Source organism: Aptenodytes forsteri, unplaced genomic scaffold, assembly GCF_000699145.1.
Source record: "Aptenodytes forsteri isolate BGI_AS27 unplaced genomic scaffold, ASM69914v1 Scaffold122, whole genome shotgun sequence".
NCBI lineage: Eukaryota > Metazoa > Chordata > Aves > Sphenisciformes > Spheniscidae > Aptenodytes > Aptenodytes forsteri.
In genome coordinates, this window is record NW_008794009.1 from 433,717 (window position 1) to 451,320 (window position 17,604).

Genomic DNA, 17,604 nt, shown 5'->3' on the forward strand with positions numbered 1-17,604 from the left:
TATTATTATTATTATTATTATTATTATTATTATTATTATTATTATTATTATTATTATTATTATTATTATTATTATTATTATTATTATTATTATTATTATTATTATTATTATTATTATTATTATTATTATTGCTATTATTATTTTATTTCAATTATTAAACTGTTTTTATCTCAACCCACGAGTTTTTCTCGCTTCTACTCTTCCAATTCTCTCCCCCATCCCATCGGGGCGGAGGGGGAGTGAGCGAGCAGCTGTGTGGTGCTCAGTTGCCAACTGAGGTTAAACCATGACAACAGCAAAGACTAAGTTTGAGAACTTTTTTCTATTGCAGTACTCAAAGGGAATGTTTTGTTAGCTGTATCGTCCTTTTTCAGAGAATTTTACCTTCCTCTTCCCCTTCCCCTTCATTGAGAGTTTTGCTCCTGTGAACTTGAGGAAGGGCAAGGGTTTCTGTTTGTCTTTGAATTTGCTTCCATTTTATTAAGCTGTGGTTGTGTCTTGTGAGACCATTCCCCCCACTGTGCCATCCAGCCTCCCTTGCCCTGGTGCACTCCTCAATCCTAAGTCATCTGCCACTCTTGCCAGCCCTTTAGTGTGACCTGCCATGCTGCCAGGATCATACTTTCTCTTGCTGACTCAGAATTACACACAAAAGACTGTCTTCACCTCAGCAGCTACATTTACAACCCATCTCAGAGGGTGATCTGTGTCCATGCCCAGAGCTGGATGTACTACTAACTCCCTGGATAAATACATAAAGTCTTTTCCTTGTCCCCCACTCATCCCAATGCTGGAATGTTCTTGCAGTAATCCTAGTCCTTCCAGCCTGACTGGTAATGATTTCAGTATCAAAATGTCCTTTGTCTGTTGAAGAGGGGACAAAGAAGACTATGTCTATGCTAGGAAACTAAACATGGCCAGAACCTGGGCTTGCACACTATCCCATGACGGTGCAAGCTGTTTAATTGTTAGCATATTCCCTGGCATGGCTCTGGCCCGTGCTGGCTAGCATGGTCTCACACAGTGCCAAGACACAGTTTGGGGGCTGACAGAGTCTAGGGAGTTTCCCAGCAAGCAGTGTCCATTTCATTCTTAATAAAACCTAACAATGTTTGTAGAGTCTTAACCGCAGGCTGTACAAATGTTCTGACTGGCTGAGTAATGCCTGATGACATTGTATTCCTCTTTATTGACATTTGTTAGAACATATATGCAACTGCAGAAAATATCCAGTTCTGGATATATCCATATCTTTTATAAGTAGGACCTTACCATAAAATTAAAAAGATTTTTTTTTTCTTTGTCAGAAATTGAGAAAACAACAGATGAGTCTCTTATAATTTTTAGGTCCAAGGACCCATGAACACATATGCATGTGAATTTGAGTAGGGATTCCTATCTAGCAATAGTTCTACTGAATTCAGTGAGCATTTCCCCACATAAGTGTTTGCACAGTGAAGGCTGGATAGCACAGTGAAGGGAATGGTCTTCCTCTCCCCAAGAAATTTAAAGAGCTCAATTAATTTCTCCGTCTTGAATCAGAACAGTCACAAAATCTCCAACAGTTTCACAAAAGAAACCTTTCACACACACACAAAAAAATGTTGATCAAAAAAGTGTGATTTGGGATGGAACAGAAAATAAGAGATGAGCTGTTGGCACATTTGAACAGAGATTTATGTGGGAAGAAGTAACGATACACTGGAAGGATTTGAGGAAAAATGACAGATGAGAAAGCTGAAAAGGACAGGAGTCAGTTAAATTAATTATATTAGTCTTATCGTTTCCATTCCAGTTTACAACTAAGGGTAGGCTTCCTAGCCATTGTGATTGCTTTGCCATATAAAACACAGTCCAGGCCATTGATGTTCAATTCTTCCATCTATTACTCTCTAAAGCACTTTAAAGGCTATTGCAGCTCTCTCAAATATTTATAAAGAGACAGTTTTGGAAAGCAGACAGCTATTTTGCCATATGTCTGGATGGCTGTTCTTCAATATGTTCTTGAAGATTAATGACAACTCTTAAATTTTTTAAGGGCAATTTAAGGGGACCCTCTTTGTTTACATTTAGTCCACAATTTAAGTTTTGTGAAAAAATTACTGAAGGGTCATTTTTAATGTTTGGACACGTGATTTTTTTTTTATCAAGCACATTCCCTTCTACTTTTAAGTACTGTAAGGCAACTGTGTGGAAAGCAAGAACAACTGGCTAACATAAGACAAAAAACGCAAAACAAACATACACATTTGGGAAATCCCTCGCTGTTCTGTTGTAACGATGTGGCATCACCAAGCTCCAGGCTTGGCATTTCTTTCCCATGACAGTAAAAGAAACTGTTCCATGGTAATCCAAGCCTCTCTCTCTCGATAGCACTCCTCTAGACTTGAAGACTGTGTTGACATATCAGCATCTGTAATGAACAGCAGAAATCAGTCCCTTAATTTAATTTACGTGTTTAAATTTAAAAAATAAAAAAAACCCAGAACCTTCAGGAAATAGGTAAAAGTGAGTTAGAAAAATCAGACAGATTAGTAAGCAGTTACAGGAATGTTTGAGAATAAAGACCAGAAGGCATTTGTAAGGGTGTCTGGAACGACTTCATGCAACAGATGGTACTTGGTAGGAGCACTTGCATTTCAATTTCACTTCTGCATGCTGCATTTGTTTGTATTATGGAAGCAAAACCTTCACATACAGCTCTAAAATTTACTCAAATGTAATTTTTCATTATTTAGATTTAGGAGATTAATGTTCAGAGTTTAAAAAAATTGATTGTTATCCTTTTATTTATTTTTTTCTTTCATCCTCATTTCCACTTTCCCCCCACCCTGCCAATACATGCAATAAGAGATGTGGTGCCCAGTATTTTGATTTTTACCATATATCTTTAGTTGTGTTCATTTCTGATATGTTCTTATATTTACTTACATATAAAAAGAAAACTAGAATTCTCTAATTTGTCCATCTTGACTTAAATTTGTTGACTTAAAACCTTCAGTGTCAGTTCCCCTGTGATCAAAAGGCCCTATGTTCTATCCACGACTGAGAAAGCTTTGCAGCATGCATACAAGATCAATAAACAATCAATGGTACTGAGCAGAGTTTTAGTAGAGATTTTTACAACACAAATTACTACCTTCCATTGTGTTTTGTGCTTCTGTAGCACAGCTGTATCCCCCCCCCTCATCTTCCCAGGGGCTTTTGATGCTGTCTCTGGACACTGAGGAATGCCATAATACCGCCACCACATTGTGTTGGTGGTGATATAGCACCAGGGCCTCTTCTTACCATCTGGGTTCCTACAATAATTTATATCTAAACTCCTGAAATAGAGACATAGAGTGAAAATAACAGCATTCTGGAAGTCTGAAACCAGCTGTTTATATGAAGGCATAAAGTGTTTTCCTGACCCATTTAATATTAGTTTTATTTACCGGAGTGTCATCATCACAGATAAAACATCATCCCATGTTGCTGTTCATTCACACTAGAGACACATCATTTCAATAAACTACTGTTTTGGAAGTGATCAACAAACCCTGTAATAGATGTTCTTTTGCTGGCCGTTACATGATTAGTTTTTCATACTTCAAGTTGTCTCTTTATGCTTGCAGTAAAATAAGCCTACTGTAAGGTATGTGTACTGGCAGCTGACTAGTGCACTAAGACTGGCTCATATTCAAAATGCTGACCAGTCTCAGGTGGCTTTTGCACTGGACCAGTTATGGGGAGATGTACTCTGACTTTTGCGGGGAGTATTTTACCTTGATAATACATTTTCAAACATAATTAGACTTCTGAAGTGTGTTCTGCACTTCCTTTTAACAGCAATCAGGCAGAAACATGACCAAGCTCAACATGATCCCACTCCACGAGGCTCAAGAGTGTAGCACTGGTAGGTGAATGAGCAGCGGTACTGGAAAGAAAAAAGTGAAATGTCAGCAAAGTTGGAGAGAGCAGGAAAAAGTGAGGGTAAGAGACAAGACTAAGGTATGAGGAGAAGCACTGCAGGGTACAGAGAAGTAGAAGAACCCTACCCTAAGGAGAAGCCAAACCCTAGCCTAAGGAGAAGCCAAACCAAAGTCCATTATTCTATGCACAGTAACTGGACTTTATCAAACTACAACATTCTAGTGGCTGGGTTATGCCACAAGTCCACATGAACAAATTCAGCCTTATGAAGAAAAATGCTCTAAATTCACATGTAAAGCAAATCCCTGATTCAAAATAAAACAAACACAGAAGAATTTGAATATTCTCTCATACTTAAATATATCTAACAAAAGAAAAATCATGGTAGAGAACATAGTGGGGAGAATGGAAGGAAGAAACAGACATACTCTGGCCTTTACACTCTGGAATGCCACAGTAATCTGATCTGGTAGCAGGATCGGTTGTGAAACACCATGGTCTATTTTCATTCCCATCAGGATTCCTGCAGTAGTTTTCTTCAAACCCCACATGAGCGAAAATTTCAGGTGGAAAGCTGTAATAGAAAGAAAAATACCATTACAGAAGTGAATTTTTCTTTTTTTTCCAATGTTTGTGGCTCAGTTCACGCAACCTGAAAGCCAAGAAAATAGATACTCCTCTTGTGGATCTGATGTCTCTGCCTGAATATTTTTCCATAAGATAAGCTGTCATAAAAAGTCTCTCTGTCGCCACTGGAATGCCCCGAAGAACCACCAGCCTCATGTCCACAGTTTACAGGAAATTCAACCGTCTCAAAGGGCAACAGTACTCCTCTGTATTTTCATGCAGCTGATCTATTTGACTTTTATGGTCATACCTATTGTTTCTAACCTACAAGGTTTAAAAACAGTTCACATAAAGAACTGTGACATTTTCTTTGGAAGATACAGAGAGAGGACACTGACTAAACAACAGAGGGTTTCCAGTAACACGAATGTCATACCTGTGTGAATCTACCTGAAGAGCAGATAGACCTTCCTGCATGCTTCTCATATAGTAACAATAACATATTAGCAGCGAAAAGGCTCATCAATATAATGATAATATTTCAGTTTCATTTTTCACGTACTATCTCTTACCTAAACAACAAAATCCTGGCCCCATTTAAGTTAAGGATGAAATTTCCATTGTATTATTTTTTTCAAGTGAGTGTTTTGCTCGAACAAGGACCACAAAAACTGGAAGCATATCATACCATTTTGATCAAAATGGGACAAATTACACAGTGTCTTAAAAGCATATCTGTCTTGCTTATTTTTGTGGTAAGAGATAAAAGTCAGAGTGAGAGATGTGTGGAGGAAACTATTCATTATAAATTAACCTCAGCCATAAGTAACCGTCTTTGATAATCTATGGTATAGAATTGCTTAAAGCACACTATTAATGGGTAGTTCAGAAAGGATCATTCATAATATTTAGACAAATGTGAGAAGACTTTCATGTGTGGAGTGTGCTACCCGCCCACTTCTGGCATAGCACCCCCTTCTGAGTTCTGTCTTTTATTCCTCTGCAATCCTCCCCCTTTCTTTTCTTGCACTCTAGAAGATAAACTGAAACAAAATACACTGCTGATGAGTCAGTATCACTTTACATATGTCTTACCGAACTGACGTTCTGCACTTGTTATAACATATTTGGCAAATTTCAAACCTCGGTCCTACACAAACGTGCATGTTATTCCACTATCATCAATAAAAGAAAATTAGAGATATTAACAGAGTACTTACACAAGGAAACTCATTAAAGGTGTCCTGTTTTCAACAGGAAGGCCCTGTTGAAACTGAGAGGGGACAGCATATGAAGAGCAATAGGCCATTTTGTTCAAGCTGTTCTCCTGCTACAGTTTCTGGCAGCGTGTGACTTTGTCTCCAGTTTCCCGTGTAGCATTTGTGTTAAGATGTTATTTCTTTCATTTGTATTAATGGTGGCAAACTGAATAAAGCTCATTCTCCTGGGAGCGGTACAGGGTAGTGTTGCTGAAATAGGTAGTGAAGAACACAGGAGAAGGCAGGGCAAAGACAGAGCCTTCATCAGTACAGGGTATTGCTTCTGAAGACAAATATTAGCTTAGTACATGGCAGAGGGGTTTTCCCAATCAATGCCCTGAGACTTCGCACTATTCCATTTTAGATCTCACTTGTAGTTTCCTTGCATGTTAGCCTCTTATCTTGTAAATGCCTTGTTCACAGAGGAGTCATGAGAATAAATATATGCAAAGTTATGAATTAATCAAATGTGATAGCAAGGAGGACCTTGGAAGTACGCAGACAGTGAGACAGAATACTTCACTTCTCTAACACCCCCTTACAGGATTATAAAACAATGAATTTGTGAACCATCTGTGACTCTCTCCATCTCTAATCTCAAATTCCTTTTGTTCTTCAAAATGGTTCCAGTTCAGCTACTCATTCATTTTTGCTCATAAAGAAATGTGCACCCTAGCTGGTTCAAGCCAAACAGAAGAGAATTTGGGTGGGATGCATACTCAAGTGGGAGTGAGACTTAACTGAATATCTAAGCAGCAGCAAGAAGAGGAAAATGTGGCTTAAACTGACAAGGACTTCAAAATAAAAATTTAAAACCTGATTTAAAAACATAAGCAATATGCATCATTGTGGTTTGAAGCCCATTCTATTATAAGCACAGAAATAGCACAGGAAAATTGATCAGGACAACCATAAAAATAAACTGATCTATTTGCTTTGCAGACACTTCTTTTAGAAATGAACTTGGATTAATCCAAAATATTTAAGAGGCACAATACCGCATTACCTGGAAGTAATAAGGATGATCAGATAACTCTTTCTTAATAACCCAGTGTACACACAGCACATTCCTGCTATATTTTATCATTTTTCTATGTATTCGTCATATGGTATTTCTGAAATACTACATAATTGTACAAAATGTACTGACATGCTTGTTACTGTATCTTAAAAATGTAACTACAACAATAAAATAGGCTTATCTAATGTCTAAATGAAAATACACTAATATTTTTGATGTTACACAAAAGCTGATTGTGTACTGTGTTCACTGAAATGTGTACCCTAAATGCCCAAAGCTTTTACAGATAAACTAAAAAGCAACATAAATCTTTTTAAAAGTTTACCATTTTGCTTAGAATTTTGTAAATCCACTTGTATTTCCTTGAAAAACAAATCCTGTAACATCTAGGCAACTGAAAATTATATTTTAATCTGCTAAAAGCCTATTTTGCTCCTATTTTTATATGCAATAAGAAAGCCTCATCAACATGTAGTCACAGAAAAGAGTGAATGTTCTGTGCCTTTGCTCATGCTGCTTTTTAAAAGTTTGGATTTCAGAAAAGGAGGATTAAAATTAGGATTGCTAAATTTTGAAATATTTCATAGTAACAGAGGCAATAAGCAGACACAGGACCAGATCCACATTTCAATGGAGTTTAATAGATGTTTTAGCTGAAATGAAATAGGGCTTTTTTTTAGGCTTTTAAAAGTCTAATTCTAAGAACATCAGAAAGACATCCTTGTCTACACTGTATCCTTTTCCCAACAGTAATTATAAAGGGATAACCAGGGAAATGACCCTGGATAACAGGGTATCCAAATACGGCAGTTTCTCTAGCACTGTCCCAGCCAGCCGTTTTCACACCAGCTTGATTGCAGCTTAATTTCTCAAGCCTGATACTCAAGTACCACTCAAGTGTGGTACTTGAGTTCTGTATCTTAAGCCCATCCCTAAACCATACCGAATCTTGCAGCAGCTTGTTAGGAGTGTGGCACCCATTTTCATGCCTGTGCCAGCCCCTACAAAAGGTATTTCTCAAAGACAAGATGAGAGCTACAGATTCTGTTGGTATGATACAGGTCTCTAATGTGGAACAAAGTTACTAACATTTGTGCTTTAAATATACATATCACCATTTTCAGATGATAGTCAGACACCTTAATAAAGGTCCTTGATTTTTTGCAGTCCTCAGCTATCATGGGCCTGATGTTCTTGCAGTGACTGTGGCAGTTGGTCAGCAAATCTGAAAATCACAACCTGACTTCACAAACTTGATTTTGAAAATACTTGGTTTTAAATTTACTAATTAAAATGTAAGGCAAAGAAATCCTACCGGAGCATAGAAATGCAAGAGAAAGACAGCTTTGCTAATCCCTATTTTGGCCCAGCCGGCTCGGGCTGGAAGCCGTGTGTGTGAGTGCATGAAGTTTTATTGATTCCCACTGGAGTTATGCATCAGCAAACAAATGTGGTAAATGAAGTTAATCATTTCCTCAGTTCCAATCTCCATTTTTTAATCTCCAAACATGACCTGGAATCTAAGATGTTACAAAATAATATTTAAATGTTTGTACTGGGTGCTGGGAAAGGTGAAGGCGCTCTCATCTTACTAAGCATGCTGTTATTCTGAAATTGCTATGCCTCATTTTGTTTAACTAAAGATGTAGATAATATTGCTGGAAATCATGGACAATGTCTCTGAGCAGAATCCTGGACTCTGCATGTTCAACTCCAATTGTCTGTGCTAGGGTTACCTACAAGATAAGGAATACAGGACTGAAAAGGACCTTCAATCTAGTTCCCTGCAATTGGAGAGTTGTACCATGCTGTCACACATAAAAAATTATCAAAGTCCATCGTAAAATTGTGTATGCTGAAAGCTTATCTGCTACATACTATTCCAACCAGGAAGGCTGTTCTTAACTTTTACAGCTCTGGTGAAAACACAAAAGCAAGGACTGATGTAAACTGGGAAGGAGTTGGATGAGCTATCATTTACAAGACTGTGAAATTTCACAGAATTCAGCGTGAATTCTCTCTAACTTAAATTTCTCTAATAGGATCTCCTAACAGAAGTTTGTTTGTACTGAAAACTATTTGAAAGCACCTGGCAAAGCCTAGAAGTGCACAGTCTCCCTAGAGGCAGGCTCTGCCTGGAGTCCCAGTGTCTTATTAAAACTGACTTTCACTTGTGGAAGTTCCTAGCTCCAGAGACAGAGAAGAGATGCTTTAGTCTAGGGAGGTAGGTGCCACCTGAAAGCCAGACTCATCACAGATGGGGAAAAATGGCTGAGCAGAGGAAGACAAAGCAGTACGTAAGGTTCAGTTGTCCTTTGGCTTGACAATGTATAGTTGTTATGCAACTGCAGTTTTCAAGAAAGAAGGACTGAAAACGCTGCAAAACGCACAACAGTCCTGGCATTTGACCTCAGAGGTCAAATTTCTTTACCAACCAGACTTTTCAGCACTTAAGAGTATCCATGGCTCAGCTGTACGATGGAATAATTAACATTGACCCAAAGCTTGACTGTGTTCAGTTACACTCGAGGACAGCAGTAGCATTCCACATTATCTTGACAAACTGGAGGAGCAGTCAGGAAAAAAGAGAAGTGCAAGACCTTCATTTTATCCAGACAAAAGAGTTATGCAAAATGGAGTGGAAAATAGCTAGATGTGTAGCAAGTCTGTGAAAAAGAGACTGAGCATTCCAGTTGTTGACAAGCTGAAGAGGGCTTAGTACCAAAATCGTCCAGTTTTGGCACAGCATTTCCAAAGACAGTTTGAGAGCTGACACTAAGAATGGTCAATCATCTTGAAATATTACCTGTGAAGAAAGCCTGCAAGACACAGGTTTCTTGTCATGAAGACAAAACTTGAAGTTCTGTGGCAGTGGGTAGACACAATAGAAACCTTCAGGTGTGTAAGAGGTTCTGTACTCATGATGGATAAGCTTAAATTTAAGTTTGAAAGACTCAGAACAGACATGAAGAACAATCTGCCATGGCATAACGAGAAAGCCCTGAAATAGATCAGCTGAAAAGATGCCTTAAGGACAGGCTAGGCAAACCTCTCATCAGACTGATGTAGAACAAGTTGCACTGTTGTAGGAGAGAGGGGTAGAACAGATAACCTGTTTTTCTCTGAAACTTTCTACTATCTTGGACCTCAATTCTCTGTAATCCCGTATGTCCAGGAAGTTGTGTTGTCTGGCACTTGGAACAATGATGGATGGGATCACAAGCTCCAAAACAAATGTCGCTGTGTCTTAGGCCACTTCCCCATGTCTCATTTTCCTGTTCCAGTGAAGTTCAAACTTCAAAGTTTGAACCTTTGAAGAGGGTTTGAATCTTATTGAACAGGTTGCGAGAAGCCCAGCTTTATGTTTTCAGGCTCTCTGATAACGCAAATATCCTACAAGCTAATTTTGCCATTTTAATATTTTATCTCTTCTGCACTGAGAATATACTAAATGCTCTCAAATATTTTAGATACTCAAGCATTTATGGCATTACTGGATATCAGGGAAATTAAATTAGCAGAAAAATAAGGTATGCCCTTTGGACTTGAGCTCTGGAAAGGACAACCAAAATAAGATTTTTTTAAATTGTAGTCACCAAGTTCAAATAGTGAAGCCTGTGATTACTACCGGGGATAAACAATGCAAAATGAAGAGGAGGATGCAGGGACTCTCCAAAAGGCAGATAATAGAGGGATTTTCTGAAACTCAGTACCTCTCCCCTGAGCCCCAGCATACAGTCAGGTGAAACGGCAGCACCATACCGGGGAATATACAGGAAAATCTTTTGGTCTCCTGCTGCTACTAGAAAAGAAATGCAGAGTGGAATTCAACTTACCTAACTTCAGATAAAGTTAAGATATTAGGTAAATACTGATATCTAACTAGTCTGTGACTAATTAGTCACCCTTCAGATTCCCTTTCCAATCAATTGAGGGATAGGTATTTGGAAACAGTTTGTCTGACTAAACATATATGTCTACTTTGGGATGAGCCACATCCTGGGAATTCTCATTTCTCTTATTGACTACAAAAGCAATTTAGTGTGATGAACTTGGCCGGAGACATCTACACTATAGATCTCTGCATTTGATCAGATAAATCCACCTACAGTGTACACAGTCCCATTGAAAGAGAGCTTGCTTCACTTCCATCTGTTCTCAAGAATGTGCTGAGCAAGTTCTCCTTCCACTTCAACATGATCACCATTAATGGGATGGGAAAAACAGAGAACCTTTGGGCCTTTTTATTTACTCTTTCTTTGCTGCTGAGAGACTACATGAGATAACCGATATGTCATCAAGATCCTTGTGGTCAGGGGGCTGTGACCACACACCTTTTCTTTGGACAAAGTAGTCAGGCAGTCTCTTCTGCCATAATGCAAGCTTTTATATATGACCACAGACTCTTCTGCGCACTACCTTTCTATTTTTATTGATATTTCTTCTTTCTCATACCTAGGTAGGCTAATGCTTCAGCCACTTCACTAAGTTATGAGGAGACAAATACTTGCAATCAGGTGGCAGAATTTAGCTGAGAGAACAAAAAAGTGAAGTACTTCCCCTTCCCTGGAAAAGGAGGAGACTCTGGGGAAAAGAGTTTTACAGGCATGTACAGAGAATTTACATTCTAAGCAGGAGTCACCCAGCTGGCTATGAAGAGCCCCAGAAGCTGCTGAAGTTTCAGCATTTTGACATTTTCTTGAAACAAGACAGTGCATGCCTCTGATGTTTTTTGTGATGATCTTTGAGGTACTGTGGTGCAGACTATTACTTACGATGACTGCAATATCTAAGGACCTTTGCCACTCAAAGTCTTTAGTCAGGATGTGCAACTGATAGAGCATTCATTTATGCAGTTTTCCATGCTAGTGGCCCTCATGCACACTTTGACAAAGTTTCTTCATTTTCCATATTACAGATATGTTCATGCCATCAAAACAGTTTGTTTGACCTTTCCATGTGTTGTTTATCACTCATCACTTTATTATTTTTATTATTTAGCTTTTATTGTCATATCATTAACCGGTAAGAATTTCTTTCCTCTGCGCAAACCAAAATAACAATGCTAAACAGGCAAATAAATGAACGACTACTGTATTTCATTCAATGTGTACATGAAAACAAAATCATCAAAGTACCGCTGTAATCAAGGGGAGTTGTCACAGACTTCAATGGAGTCAAAATACATCCTCAGCAATATGGTACAGACAGCTGAGCAGACTTCAAAATGTACATGCATAAAGAAAAGAAACTGAATAATACCTGGTCTATTTGCAATGCTGTATCTGTATTCTCAGTTCATAGTAATGTAACTTTTTTTATGCTTCTACTGAAGCATTATTATGAGTCCATTAAGAAAAAGACTCTATTTTCTCAAGAAGATATCTGCTACTTAAGGTATGGCATCCAAGTCTAAACTCATGCACACTTGTAAAACTCAAGTTAGTCCAGCGAGATCTCTTGGACATTATCATCCATCATTTGTTTTCTTAGAATAATAGTGTACACTGCTGCTATTGAGAATATATATCCTGATATTAAAACAGCTAGTGTATTGTTAATATTCCTTTTTGCGGACAAATTCAGCTTATTTGTGGTTCAAGATGTCTTGAGTCAGACTTCACAAATAAGACAAATATCCCAAATGCCCTTTTTATTTATTCTTTTACTCTACGTGTAGGATACTGGACTGAGAAATGCCTTACATCTTTCTGAAATCCTCACAATACCTCTTCCAGTAATCAAGTCTGAGGACAAAAAGAAAAAAACCCAAAGTACATTTTTTTCCATTGGAAGCACACACACCCACAAATGTTCAGGTCTTTTCTGTAGCAGGCAGCATGTGAAGTCTATAAGGAAGAAGATCCTCTTCTTTCGAGGAAGAAGGAGATCTCTCAATTTAAGGCTGCACAGGTATGGCATTAACACAGACATGGTTAACTTCCACTGATACTCTTTCATTTCAACAGTTATGCCCTTTTTTTTACCTGTATCACTTCTTTGCCATGCTCACTGTATTTGTTTATCACTGAAGACAGTGAGGACTGAAAATCACAGCTCAAGAATGTGTAACAGCAATGAAAATCTCTTCCTTCTCCACAAATTGTTTTCATTTCCTGAGGGAAAAAGCAAAAATAGGAAAAAAATGCATGTACCTTCCATGTACCTTCTCATTGGTCTAGCTCCAATTTACAAAATATTATACTGTGGTTGCAATTAACTGAGCATTATATAAGAAACTTGGGAGCCAGTTTTTTGTCCTTAGGCAGCAAAAAGTCATATAGTGTAAGTATAGACATGTGATCTGAAATCATACTTCAATTTGGGCAGAAGATAGTACTGAAACTTTTTTTGCCACTGAATCTGCCTTGGTCTCCAGATCTGTCAGAAGGATGGAAGTTAAAGTAGGCTTTGCTTTTAAAAGCATCAAAACTGAATTTTTGCTGATCCAATCGATCCTTTGATCTTACTACGTATCTGTACAAATTTTCTTTAAAATAGTGCTGTTCTGTGTATGTCTGGAAGAGTGCTGCTTATGACATTTTATTTGAAAAAAAGACATAACAGCACAAGTTCCAAAACGATAAAGATCCTAGTAACCACATTGTCACATGTAGGCAGGAGGTATCTGGTTATTAACTGAGTTAATTCACAACTCCTTTGCTATTTCCTTGCCCATCCCACTGAGCTAAATTTATACGGAAACTTGATTCCAGTCCCTTCTTTTTTCCCTCTGCTTCTTTCTCCCTTGTTGAAATGATTAAAAGGACCAGAAAGGAAAAGGAGAAGTGATTCAAGATTGAAATGTCAGTGCTGATGGAAAGAGAAGAGAGCTGTGCAATGGAGAATTTAAACATGATACCCAGAGACAGACTTTCACCTGTTTTCATTTGCAAAGTCACAGAAATGTTGCAGAGAACTGTAGCCATTATTTCCAGAGCTGGATTGCTCCCATAACACGAATGGTGTCTTGTTAATTTGAACCCGCCTGCAACTATAAACCAAGTAACAATGACAAGGAAGGTCCAAGTAAAGGTAAGAAAATTCAAGGTTTTACTCATATCTTCCAGCTTGGGAGCCAGATAACTGGCACTTTCTTTCTCTCCCTAGGAAAGTAATTGTTTATTGAAATGAGAACTGCTCAGAGTAGCTTTGCCTTGAACTCATCCTACTCTTGAGGGTGCAAAAGTTTGACCCTAGTAAGTGTATTGCTAGATTCCTGCTTCATTAAACCCAGGTGAGAAAAGAGGAGCAGACATGAAACAAAAAGTGGAAGAAGACTAAGTAATTAGGAAAGCCACAACACAGACATTGGCAACAAAAGGGTAATGAGAGACAAAGCTATGAAAATGCTATTAAATGCATGAAAAAAGCAGGCCAAAAATCAAGCTTTCACAACAATTTGAACTAGAAGACCTCAGTACCCATTAATTAGAAAAGGTGCCTTAACATTTTATTTAATGTGCAAACACATTTTAGGGAAAAAAACAGTGGGGTAATGAAAGAACATGTATTTGAGGGTCTCAAACTAATCTTATGAATTCTTAAAACTTGCTTGCAAAAATCTGACTCTATAAATATCGCAATAACTGCAGCAAATGGAAAATGTGAAGCATATGATGAGGCATATAACATGGAAAGATGAAGATTCAGAGCAATATATCGATAGGAAGTATTATTCAGCTTTGTTTTACTGACTTTGAACACATATATGTATACCTTTTGTTAGGGGTTGCCAAATCCATTAGCCTGACAGAGCTGCTGCAGCTCAATGTTCCCAGGTCCAGCCCGTAGCGAGGCTAGGCACGTATTCCCAACGTGCACACAACCACGTACACATTTACACATACACACGTGGCCAGCCACATGACCATGGGACCCACTTGTCCTCCCAGTAACCAGCTCTCGGTCTCTCTGGTATCTCCAGTAACTGGGCCAGGTTTATGGCTGCTTTGATAACTAGCTCCCAAGCTTCTACCCTACTTACTGGCTAGTTGGCCTTGATACTCGCTGGTGACCACACGCTGACGTACACACTCACATACAATATACACACACTGCTCTCTCTATTTCCCACTGTGACCCATGGTCTCACTCCAGTTGCTGCACTTAAACATCCATACACACACATGCACACAGAATAGAGACTCCCCACCCAGAAAAATAGAAATGGAGTTTAATGGGAAGACAGGATAGACAGCACTGATCAGGTGCAGAGCGTGGCTAGACACGTGTACTGACCACCCACCCGTTTACACGCTATCAGCCCCTTTTATCCCCTTTCCCCTCTGTTTTCCCACACTTGTTCCACCCCAAATGACATTAAAACCTCCCATTCCCTGCCTTTGTTTCCTCCCCTAAACATCCCCAAATAAGTACTGTACAATCCTAAGATGTTCTTCCCCTGCATCCCATCATGAGTCCCATACCCCCTAGGCGGTAACCCCCCCTCAATCTGAAAGTGCTCTGGGGAGAGTCCCCCACCCCTTGGCTCACCTTGGCAGGTTTCCCACCTGGCCCGTGATGCCCGTAGCTGCCCTGCGACAGCCCTGGGAGGAGCTGGGGTAGGGACTCCCTTTCTCTTACTGAGTTATTTGACCAAACACCTGAAGGCAGTGGCAAGGAACTACTTCCAACAGCCTCCATGCACTTTCTGTCAAGCCTTTTGTTATCTGGTGTGTATGCCTTAGAACTGAGTTACAGGACCCTGGAGGAAAACAAGTGTAGGGAACATAAAAGGAAACAATAGTATTTTCTAGACAAGTAAATGGAAAATTAGACACACAGCTTCCATTTTAAATGTATTTTATTAGGGTAGGAAAAATCATTTCCATACTCAGCTCTTCATACATTCTCGGGCTGACTTGTTATATGGAGCCAGCAGCAAGTCATGGTCTCCATGAAGTGTGAGTACTTGCACATCACCCTTCCACCATGGACACGTACGCAAGCTATTTCCTTTGTTTCCCTGCATTTTTTCCTCTGATATCTGATGTTTCACAGTTCTCCGCTGAGAAATATATTGTAATGACAGTGAAAAAGGAGTAGGATAACAGTCACGAGGAGTGGTGTAATAGACAGTAGGCACAGTGTTGTTCACAGTATTGCAGTGTTCACTTGTTTTCTAAAGTGAATGAGCTTGGTGACCTTTAAATCTGTTCCTGCTGCTTCTGCAGTTTGTTTCTTACCCACTGCCACTCCACCCAAGCCACTGGACCCCAGTATATGTTCGGCACAGCACAATTCTGCAACAGGCCATTATATATGCAGTAAGTAGAGAAGGTTTTTTTTTTAACTTTTGTGGTTTGCTTTCTTTGGGTTCCAGTCTTGCCTGGGTTTTTTGATTGCTTTGGTAGCTCTTTTTTTCTTTTGTTATACAAGATGCTACATTCAAAAGAATTGTTTCTTATTAATCATGACTATCATCCTGATTAGTATTGCTATGAGTTCTCCCGTCAGAGATTGGGACCCAGGGTGTGGTGCCATACAGGCGAGCAGGTCAAGAGAAAAGGCCTCGGAGGTGAAACAGAGGTGCGAAGAATAAAAAAATCTTGACCAAGGTTAGGGAACAAGAGAGTGACGAGGCCAAAACCCTCGGTCACTTATGCTCATTGCAAAGCGCTGTCCAGTTTTCTCACATAACATCTCTCACTCCACGCCACCTCCCTTTCCACCTCCAGTGGGAGAGCGTGGAGGAGGCAGAGGGGAGCTGCCGCCCTCTGCAGGCACCCCTGGCCCAGGCGCCCCTGTGGGGTGGCCACCACCGGCTGGGGGTGGCACCCCAAGTCCTGCACGCTTAACCCCAGCACCTGATGACCCGCTTTGGGTAAAGCAGTGCTTATGCTCCCTGTGAGTAAAATGAGGGTGACAACACGTGCCTATCTGCTTCCTCGATTTCTGCGTAACGAGTTTGTGCTTGTTAACAGCTTTAAAAATTAAAAGCATTGCCTACCTGCTTAGTGTTATGGCTACGTGAGTTATTGGTGAGCCTCAAGGTGTGTTCCTACCGAACATGTGGGGGAGCTGGTATTTTAAATATCTAGCCCTTATGATTTTGTCGAGATCACTGTAGAACTGAGTTTAACTTAAAAATAAAAGAACCTCTGTGTTTTCAGGACAAAGTGAGCTTTCCTTCTCTGGTCAAGAAATATGATTTTCTGGTTGTTCATGCTTTCCTAACCTGTGAAGCCCCAAAGGTGTGGTATATTTCCAGAGATGCTTTAGGCTAGATCGGGAGCTGTTTCTTAGGGGAAGTCAGACAATAATTTTGTTTCTCTCTTTTTTTTTTCTTTCCCTGGTGTTTGGGAAGTGTATTAGTTATCCTACGTGAGAACAAGCAATCAGACTGGGTCATGTGAAAATTTCAGTGCCCTCTGCATCCTAGAAAAATTGACTGAAGTGCTTACATATTATTACTGTACGATATTAGAGTTACTTACATAAAGTTAGCAAACCATCAAGTTTATCTCAGTGTTTTATTCAGTATCTTTATTTCTGTATTTTGAGAGGATTTTGCTGGCAAATAAATCCAATATGATGGTCTGCTGCAGCTTTTCCGAGTTATACATTGAAATTTTCAGAGACATACGAGGGAAAACATTAAAAATCATTGTATATCCACAAAATACTCAAAATATACTTTGCTTTTGTAGAACTACTTTGATTAATGATTAAAATATTCCTTTTACAAGTACATAGAAAATTCAGATAAGCTGGAATTTAAAGTGACAAACAGGATGGCTTAACCTTCACAATACAGCTTTGGTGCTTTAAGATACTATTGCCTACATTTGACCATTTGTCTTCAGCTGTCTGCTTTGATCACCCTCCTAAAAGAGCACA